Here is a 10,035-nt window from a genome sequence, read left to right on the forward strand (position 1 = left end):
TGAACACAAGACCAGAGCGCTTCAGGCAGTTGCATAATCCATTACTCCTGGCCACTCACACAGATGAAGTTATAAAGGGACAAAAAAGTGTGGTATCGAGAATTTGGTTTCTGTACTCAGAGACATCTGGATATGAATTCCAATTTCCCCATTCACCCACTGTTTCTTTGAGTAAGTACTGCTAATCCTTAGTTTCCTAACTTGTAAATTTTGGGTAGTAAGAGCTAGCCATAGTGTTATAAAATAATATATGTGAAACTCCTACACAGGGCCCAACACACCATAGGCACTTGGTAAATATTAACAGTCTCTGAATCTTGCCCTATAATCTCTTACCAGCTACTCAAGATCTTGGGGACTCTGTGTCCTTATCTGTACAAGAGGGATAACCACAGTACCTGTCTGCTAGGGTTGTTTTAATAATTAAAAAATTTCAAGGATATAAAGTATTTGGTATGTGTTCATGCCCACTTGGGTCACTGGGTTAATATCAGTCATTTTGTTGTTGTTGTTAGATTTTGCACAGATAAGAAAGTCTGAGTGACAAGGAAGCATGAGTTGCCAATGCCAGATAAAGGATTACTGGCAGACCCCGCCAGACAGCAGTATCTCCAAACTCTGAGTTTATTGCTCTTTGTCCTCCAACAAAAAGTTTCACTAAACATTAAGACTGGAAACAAGAAAATCTAGAGACCTAATTGTGCGCATTCTCATAACTGCCGATTCAGACTCCACAAACCACTGTAGATGGATATGGCTGTGGTCAGTTTACAGTGAATCCAGTAACAAGAATAAGTGTTACTCCTTGGTAAAAGGCAAGGAAACTACTACTGATGCTCGAATTTGAAATATAATTATAAATATATAATTGTAAACACGTTGCCTAACAAATATTCCAATCAAATTTTACAAGTTTGAGTTTCTAAAAGCAATCTTCTGTGAATATTATAATCTTTCCCCCTAGCACACCTGCTGGCACCTGGTAGCAGCCTGTACTGTACTACATTTGATGGACAGGAAGCACAGCCTGCTCACACTGGAATGATATTCCATCTATACATGGATCACTATAAGACTTATTTGTTTAGCAATGTGGTTTCCACTATGTATGTATTTCAGCGTTTTCTTTTATAGACTAGGAAGGCATTTAGTTTTTACTTTAAAGGTGAAAATAAATTTGAATGTACCCCTCTGAATGACAAGTAAAAATATTATTAGTAAAATAATGGATTTATTCCTAAAAAGAATATATTTTTTTCCCATAAGCCTTATAGCAAGTAATCCTAAAGAAAAATTGACGAGAGGTAGAATTATGATCATTGCCACAGTCATAATTATGATCATTGCCACAGTCATAATTTAGAGCACACACTACATAGCTAATTCTTAGGTTCTATCTGATGGGCTGCATTTTCTGTGATTAGTCTTTGGAAGCCTGGGCATTAACACCTAAATGATTATGAATATTATTATCAGTTTTAAATAGGACAGTGAACCTCAGTTCAGGTAATAACATTTTTCTTAAAAAGTCAATCTTATTCAACCCAATAGGGCTATGTTTTTTCTTTTTAAAAATTATTTTTAATTGATACACAATAGTTGTACATACATATTTATGGGATGCATGTGACACTTTCATACATGCATACAATGTGTAATGATCAAATCAGGGCAGTTGAAGTATCTCTCTTCTCAAATATTTATTATTTCTTTGTGTTGGAAAAATTCCTAATCGTTTCTTCTAGCTATTCTGAAATATAAAATAAAGTATTATTTACTATAGTCACTCTATTGTGTTATCAAACACTGGAACTTGCTCATCTAACCACATTTTGTACCTCTTAACCAATCACTAGAACTTACTCATCTAACCACATTTTTGTACCTCTTAATCAATCTGTCTTCATCTCCCTCCTCCCCTTCCCTGCCTTTGGTAACCATTATTCTATTCTCTATCTCCATGAGATCAACTTTTTAGCTCTCACATATAAATGAGATTGTGTCATATTTGTCTTTCTGTGCCTGGTTTATTTCACTTAAAATAGTGTCCTCCAGTTCCATCCATGTTACTGTAAATGACAGGATTCCTTCTTCATGGCTGAGTAGTGTTCCATTGTGTGGATACATCACATTTTGTTTATTCATTCATCCATTGATGGACACTTAGCTTGATTCCATAGCTCAACTATTGTGAATACTGCTGCGATAAACATGGGAGTATAGATACCTCTTTGATATAGTGATTTTTCATTATTTGGAGTTGGGGGAATGGTGGAACAAAAGGGAACCAAAATTTTAAGTTTCGAAGGAACCCCAAAACGGTTTTCAATCCAAAAGAACTTTGAACAAAAAAAAAGAAAAAAAAACCTGGATGAACTGGAACTTGAGAACTGGAATTATAAAGACTACAGAAATACATATAATTTTTCCAAAAGCTCTAGAAAATATTTCACATTATTCTTATCTGTGGAAACACAGAAAATACAGAAGCACGCATTAGCTTTTCCAGGCATTCTGAATCACAGAAGCTTAAAAGTAAAATGGATCTTAAAGATCCATTCTAAGGCAGATCAACATTCCACTCAGTCCAAAACCCACATCCACAGCGTTCCAGATACATAGCGCACTCATTTCCTCACAGGCATCTGGAGATGGAGAGCCCCTCATAATAAAAGCTGACTTTTTAAATTAAATTTTATTTTATATTTTATTTTATTTTATTTTATTTTTTGAGACAGAGTCTAGCTGTCACCCAGGCTGGAGTGCAATGGCGGATCTCGGCTCACAGCAACCTCTACCTCCGGGTTCAATCGATTCTCCTGTCTCAGCCTCCTGAGTAGCTGAGATTACAGGCATGTGCCACCATGCGCAGCTAATTTTCTATTTTTAGTACTTCTACTAAAACCCATTTCTGGGGTTTCTCCATGTTGGTCAGGCTTGTCTCGAACTCCCGATCTCAGGTGATGAGCCACCGTGCTCGGCTGGCAAAAGCTGACTTCTATTAAGGCTTACCACATGACCATAGGTAAAGGAGGGCAAAAACTATCGTTCATTTTACTTCCTTAAATAGGCAATGCAAATGAAACAGCAATAAATTCATTGCTTAGGTTTTCAGAAAAGTTTTGACAGCTTCAGGAATGGTATCTCAAAGGAAAGACAATTCTATGAACTTACCACAGTTTGTTTAACCATTCACTGTAGGAACACATTTGGGTTATTTCCAGCTTTTGGTTAATACAAGTAAAGTCACTATGAACAACTGTACACATGTTTTCATGTGAACAGAAATGTTCATTTCTCTGTAATACTGTAATGCCTAAAACTTTTATTGCTGGGCTGTATGATAGGTATGTGTTTAGTTTTATTTTAAAAACACCATATAGTTTTATGAAAGCACCATCTGTTTTATAAACACCACCTACTCTTAAGTCCTGAAGACTTTCTCCTATGTTTATTTTTCTAAAATATTTATAGTTTTGGGCCAGGCGCGGTGGCTCACGCCTGTAGTCCTAGCACTTTAGGAGGCTGAGGAGGGTGGATCACCTGAGGTCAGGAATTGGAGACCCCATCTCTACTAAAGATGCAAAGATTAGCCGGGCATGGTGGTGGGCGCCTGTAATCCCAGCTGCTCGGGAGGCTGAGGCAGGAGAATTGCTTGAACCTGGGAGGCAGAGGTGGCAGTAAGCCGAGATGGCGCCACTGCACTACAGCAGGGAAGAATTTGTGATCCATTTTTAGTTCATTTTTGGTAAGGTCTGAGATTGAATGTAAAGTTCATTATTTTATCCATGGATGCATAGTAATTGTCCCCAACACAATTTATTGAAATGTTATCCTTCCTCCATTTAATTGTTTTTACAGATTCATTGGGCATAATTGTGTGGGTCTATTTTTGGATTTTCTAGTCTGTTCCTTTGGTCTACATGTCTCTGCCTCTGTCAGCACCACATTGCACTGTTTTCTGTAGACATATAGCAACACCAGGCACAGGGATTCCTCTCACTTTGCTCTTTGAAAATTGTTTTCACTATTTTTGGTCCTGTACCTTTCCACATACGTTTTAGAATAAACTTGTTTATGTCTACAAAACACTTTGTTGGGACTTTGATAAAAATTGCACTAAATCTATAAATCAACTTTTAAAGCATTGACATCTTTAATATGTTGAAATTTCCAATTCATGAACACGATATATATCCACTTATTTAGGTCTATGATTCCTTTCATCAGCACTTTCTGAATTTTAGGATACAGATCTTTTATGTATTCTGTTAAAATTTGTACATAATTTTGTACCTAAATATTACCTTTTCTTTGAAATAATTTTAAATCATATTGTGTTTTAAAGTCCATCTCCACATGTCTGTCGTTAGTATGTTTGTGTGTTGATCTCACATCCTAAAAACTTGCTGAATTCACTTAACTAGTTCTGCTCAGAAAATCATGTCATCTACAAACTGGGAGTGTTTTAATTTTTTCTTCTATTTCTTTTTTATTTTTAAAATAGAGAACCCACAGTTTAGTTTTATTAAGAGAAAAAAAAAAGAAACTTTCAATCATAGAAGAAGAAACTTAGCCATACACTCGGAAACTACTCAGATTACTCATGCAATGAAGACAGTATTTTGCTAATAGAATTGATTTGCTGCTGCATTTGTCTAACATTAGCAACTGTAAACAGAGCAGTACAACTAGTGTTTGGAACGATCTTTATAGTGTTACAGTGTCAGACACATTTTGCTTCTCATCACGCCACAGTTCTCTTGGTGCACCTCGGCTTCTTTCTCTTCCATGAAGTCATTTTGATATTGAAGGATTTGTCAGTTTCCTCAGGAGTTTTCCCCTTGATCATATTGGCAAGAGTGTTGTATGTAACATCAAGGAGACTTTTGAAGTCTAAGTAGTCTGCAGCCAGAATAAGTTTAAAAAGTGCTCCTTGGTCAACTTTAAGGAATTCCTGATCCCAGACAAGAGTATGGTCTGTTCCCCTTTCTTTGTTCTCATCACCCTGGGGAGGAGGAGGGTCATCCTTGTGGTGAGTGCACCATGGCATGACCTTTTTAAATATTGCTGCATTAACATTTGGTAGAGGAACTAAGTCATCATCTCCTTCATCATTCATCATTCACTCAAAATCTTCCAACATGGTCTTGTTAATCACAGATTGTTTGTCAGTTTCCATATCAACTTCACATATCTCTGCATCAGAACTCTGCATCACGAATGGAGCAACTTTTTTTTTTTCCTTGAGACGGACTCTCCCTCTGTCGCCCAGGCTGGAGTGCAGTGGTGCCATCTCAGCTCACTGCAAGCTCCGCCTCCCGGGTTCACGCCATTCTCCTGCCTCAGCCTCCGGAGTAGCTGGGACTACAGGCACCCCCCACCACGCCCGGCTAATTTTTTATATTTTTAGTAGGGACGGGGTTTCACTGTGTTAGTCAGGATGGTCTTGATCTCCTGACCTCATGATTTGCCCGCCTCGGCCCCCCAAAGTGCTGAGATTACAGGCATGAGCCACCGCGCAGGGCCAGGAATGGGGCAGCTTTTCCAGAAGCTGCAACTTCTAGATCAGGAACATACTGTTCTTTGTAAAAGGCAACAGTTTTTTCTTTGCCAGGGAGAGTCAGTGATGTGATTCTACCTACATTGTTTCAAGAAATGTTACAAGAAAAATCAAAGCAACACCCTTGAATGTTGGGGGCTTGTCAGTTATTCCTGCAGCCCCCTGCACATCAGTGCAACCGAGGACCCTGAAAAAGATGTTTAACTTGCCAACTAATGAGACGTCACGTATACAGTAAAACATTTGAATGTTAGAAGGATTTTTAAAAATACTTTGTAAGCATTTACAGTTCAAACATGCAGCATATTAATTCCAGTTACACATTTTTGCAACAATATATACAGTGAGTCAGCTCAGAGCCTCATTCACAAAATAATTTACCCTCTTATTCCTTTAGGATGAATTTTACGAAAACCTGTGTTAGACTTTTTTTTAACAGAAACACAGACTAAGCACTTCATACAGGCGCTTCAGGAGCTACTTGTAGCTGCTAGAACATCCTTTCTACTCAACTAGAAGCTAAGAGGTTGTTGGGAGAAGGCGCATGGTGGGAGGCAGATAGGAGGAGGAAGCAGCTCCTACCAGTCAACAAAGCGTTGTATTTACTTTCAGTTTTAAGTGACCATTTTCGAGGTCTCACCAAATGCACTTTTTAATGACAATATTTTAAATTATAATATACAGAATTCTGCTTAGACCTTAAGAAGCTTTTATGAAAACCGAAGCATAAACTTGTTTTCATGGTAAAGGGGATTTTGAATCTTTTTAAAGCTACAATAAGTTGAGATACACATGCAGAGACACATGCACACATATATTCAGATTAATGAAGAAATCGTATTGTGAAGTCTGTAACATCAGAGGCCTATTTTTAGTGCTAAGGTTAAACAAATAATCAGTAATTTTCATCTTATTTTAGTTCTGAAATGTATATGCTCTTTTAACCATGAGTACCTTGAAGATCAAAGAGTATACCTAGCACGAAGGGAAACTTTGCTCATCTGTTAAAGATAACTTCAGAATTTAAGTGAACTCTACCTTGCAATCACTGGGAGGAAAATAACTTGAAAATGAGCAAAAGAACACATGAAAACTCAGGCAGGGTACAGTGGCTCATGCCTGTAATCCCAGCACTTTGGGAGGCCAACGTGGGGGGATCACTTGTGGTCAGGAGTTCAAGACCAGCCTGGCCAATATGGTGAAACGCCATCTCTACTAAAAATACAAAACTGAGCCAGGCATGGGGGCAGGCGCCTGTAATCCCAGCAACTCTAGAGGCTAAGGCAGGAGAATTGCTTGAACCCTGGAAGCAGAGGTTGCAGTGAGCCAAGATCATGCCACTGCACTCCAGCCTGGATGATGGAGCAAGACTCCACCCACTGCCCCCCAAAAAAGAAAGCATGAAAATTCAGGCAGTCTGCATAGATCCTATGGAAAAGAAAGACTGGATGGAGGCCAGGATTTTTTTTTTTTTCCAAAGTTCATTTTATTTATTTATATGTTTATTTATTTTTACTGTGGTGAAATATGCATAACATAAAATTTGCCACTTTAACCATTTTAAAGTGTGTAATCAAGTGACTTTAAGCATGTGCACAATGTTATGCAAGTATCACTGCTATCTATTACCAGAAATTGTAGATAATCCCAAACAGAAACGGTGTATTCGTTAAGTTTCCCATACCCCCTATCCCCAGCATGGAAGTTGAGACTTCCCTCTTAGAGGGCTTCAGAGGCAGGTTAAAAGACTCTTTACATTCCTCCTCTTGTCATTAGTATCACCCAAGTGAAAACATGTAGAGATCTCTGGTGGTGGGTGGGGTGCGGACCCATACATCACGGTAATCTGCGTTCTACTTTCTGCTTCTGTGAATTTATCTATTCTAGGCACTTCATAAATGCGGAATCATAAAATATCTGTCACTTTGCCTCTGCCTTATTTCACTTAGCATAATGTTTCAAGGTTCATTCATGTTGTAGCAAGTACCAGGTATTTCATTCTCTTCTTAAGGCTGAATAATATTCCACGGTGTGTACGTGCTGTGCTTTGTTTATCTGTTCATCTGTCCACACACTTGGGTTGCTTCCAGCTTTTGTTTATTGTGATTAATGCTGTTGTGCACCATGGTATACAAGTATCTGGTTGGGTCTTTCTTTGAGGTCTGTATCTAGAAGTGGAATTATTGAATCACATGGTAATTCTCATTTTTTGAGGAATCACCAAACTGTCTTTCACAGAGGATGTGTCATTTCCATCCCCCAGCACTGGCACAAGAGTTTCAACTTCTCACCAGCACTTGCTATTTTCCATTTTTTTTCCAATAATGACCATCCTAAATGGGTATGAATTGGTTTCTAATTGTAGTTTGGCTTTGCGGTTCCCTAATGACCAGGTATGTTGAGCACCTTTTCATGTACTTATAGGCTATTTATACATCTTTGGAGAGATGTTGATTCAAGTATTTTGCTGATAAAAAAAATTAGTTTTTTATTGTTAGTTTTATTGTTGGTTTTATTAGTTTATCGGTTGTTAGTTTTATTAGCTTATTAGTTAGTTGTATTGTTGTTTTGAATTGCAGAAGTTGTTTATCTACTCTGGATATTAAACTCCTATCAGATATATGCTTTGTAAGTATTTTCTTCCTTTCTGTGGGTTGTGTTTTTACTCTTTTGATAGTAGTATCCTTTAATGCACAAATTTTTTAATTTTGATAAGTCCAATTTCTCTACTTTTTTCCTTTTGTTGCCTATGTTTTTGGTGTCATATCTGAGAACACTGACAAATCTAATGTCATCAAGATTTCTCCCTAGTTTACTTCTAAGAACTGTATCATTTTAGCTCCTAAATTTATGTCTTTAATCCATTTTGACTTAATTTTTGTATGTGATGTAAGGCAAGGGTCTAATTCATTCACGTGCATGTGAATATCCCAATTTTCCACAACATTAGTTGAAAAGATTGTCCTTACCTCACTGAATAGTCTCAGCACCCTTATTGAAACTCATTTGATCATGTATGTGAGGGTTTATTTCTGAGTGCTGTATTCTAGTGCATTCATCTTTATGTCTACCCTTATGTCAGTGCCACAATATTTCATTACCATCGCTTTGTGGTAAGTTTTGAAATCAAGAAGTGTGAGAACTCCAAGGTTGTTTCTCTTTTTCAAGATTGTTTTGGCTATTCAGGGTCCCTTGAGATTCCATATGAATTTTCGAAAGGGTTTTCTGTCTTTTAACCATGAGCATGGGATGTCTTTCCACCTGTTTACTGTCTTCTCTAATTACTTTCAGCAATATTTTGTAGTTTTCAGTGTACAAGTCTTTCACTTCTGTGATCAAGTTTATTCCTACGTATTTTCTGTGATGCTATTGTAAGTGGAATTGTTTTTCTTATTACCTTGGCAGGTTGTTCATGGTTAGTGTATACAAATACAACTGGATTTGCCTATTGAATTTTTATCCCGTAACTTGGCTGAATATGTTTATTAGATCTAATACTTTTCCCTTGTTTGTTTTTGCAGAATCCTTATGGTTTTCTACATAAAGATCACGTTAGTGACAAGACATAACATTACTTCTTACTTTCTAATTTCCATTCCTTTTTAAATTTAAAAAAAAATTTTTTTCTGGTTCATTTACTCTGGACAGAACATCCAGATTTATGTTGAATTGAAGTGGCAGGAGTAGGCATCTTTGTCTTGTTCCAGATCTTAAGAAAAAAAAAATTCAGTCTATTAGCATCAAGTAGCAGGGAGTTTTCTTACATATAGTGTTGAAAAAGTTCCCGGCAGAGCGTGGTGACTCACGCCTGTAATCCCAGCACTTTGGGAGGCCACAGAGCAAGACTCCGTCTCAAAAAAAAAAAGAGAAAAGAAAAAAGAAAAACTTTCCTTCTATTTATAGTTGAAATCATAAGAGGATGTTGATCTTTTTCAAATGCTTTTCCTGAATCAACTGGGATGGTTATGTGGGTATTTTTCCCCTTCCTTCTTTGAATGTGCATTACACTGGTTTATTTTTATACCTCGTGAACCACCCTTTCATTCCAGAAATAGCAATCCTTTTCATATGTTACTGAATACAGTTTGCTAGTATTTTCCTGAGGATTTTTGTAACAATATTCCTCAGGGATATCGGTCTGTAGTTTTCTTTTCCTATACTGCCTTTTTCTGGCCTTGGTATCCAGGTAATTCTGGCTTCATAGAATGAGTTAGGAAGTGTTCTCTCCTCCTCCACTTTTTGGAAGGGTTTGAGAAATCTGATGTAAACCTTTCTTTAAAATGTTTGTTAGAATTCACCGGAATAGCCCTCTGATCCAGGCTTTTCTTTGTCGAGAAAAAGACTTAACACATTTAAATTTAAGGCACAAGTTGGTAGCTGGTTTCAATCCCACCTCCAGCTGCCTGACTTCAAACATGAATCAACAGACAGCATGTGCTATCAGATCCCAGAGGGTCCTCTCATATTACCTA

General features: G+C 37.4%; 1 pseudogene; it reads right to left on the reverse strand.

Moving 5' to 3' along the window:
• Nucleotides 1-4,718: 4,718 nt before the first annotated feature.
• LOC105532786 lies at nt 4,719-5,218 on the reverse strand (annotated as a pseudogene).
• Nucleotides 5,219-10,035: the final 4,817 nt, after the last annotated feature.

The sequence above is a fragment of the Mandrillus leucophaeus genome, unplaced genomic scaffold, assembly GCF_000951045.1.
Source record: "Mandrillus leucophaeus isolate KB7577 unplaced genomic scaffold, Mleu.le_1.0 Scaffold984, whole genome shotgun sequence".
NCBI classification, from domain to species: Eukaryota; Metazoa; Chordata; class Mammalia; order Primates; family Cercopithecidae; genus Mandrillus; species Mandrillus leucophaeus.